Below are 728 nucleotides of genomic sequence, written 5' to 3'. Positions count from 1 at the left end.
TTTTTTTTCAGACAGTAAATACCACATGACCTAAATGCCTTAGTGGTTTAGAGCCAGAAGCCACATCTTTGAACATCATCTGCTAACCCCTAGAGCATTTCAAGCAGGTCTAGACTGCACATGTGACTAGAGATAGGAATGTAGCCAAAAGTTTACAAAATTGACAAGTTACTTGAAACATTATGAGATTTATTTTGTAGTTTGTTGTAACCTGATTCCATAGTCCTCCAGAGTGAGCTCTGTGGGCGACCACTTAACATGGCAAGTGGTGAAAGGTTGTACGCTCCTGTTATTGAGCTCCAGGCCCTTTATGTCATGGACTGCTGAGAAGATGGATTCTCCAGAGTGGTGGAATACCAAGGTGATAGAGGCTGCCTGAAGGAGGGGCAGAAAGGCTGAGGCAAAAGTATCTCTAAAAGCCAGACAAAGCAAGGCACAAGAAAAAGGAAAAGGGACAGACCTACAGGTGTCAGGCTTGGGCGATTGGACCACCAGAATCTCCAGGAATCCCCGTGAGTGGAGGAAGTATGTGGAAAGGGACCAAGAGACCAGGCAGAAAGGTCTCTACAGTGGGATAAGCAGAGGCAATGGGGCTGGGGGGAACTCCAAATCAGAGTTTCCAGGGGGAATTAAAAGGATTTTCCATATTTATTTGGCCTGCAAAGACAAGTTCCACAGGGCTGTGGTCCTTTACCCTAGCTTCCCCGATGACCTCAAGGCTTATTAGC

Source organism: Apodemus sylvaticus, chromosome 16 (assembly GCF_947179515.1).
Source record: "Apodemus sylvaticus chromosome 16, mApoSyl1.1, whole genome shotgun sequence".
Classification (NCBI taxonomy): Eukaryota; Metazoa; Chordata; class Mammalia; order Rodentia; family Muridae; genus Apodemus; species Apodemus sylvaticus.
This window is presented reverse-complemented; position numbering follows the sequence as displayed.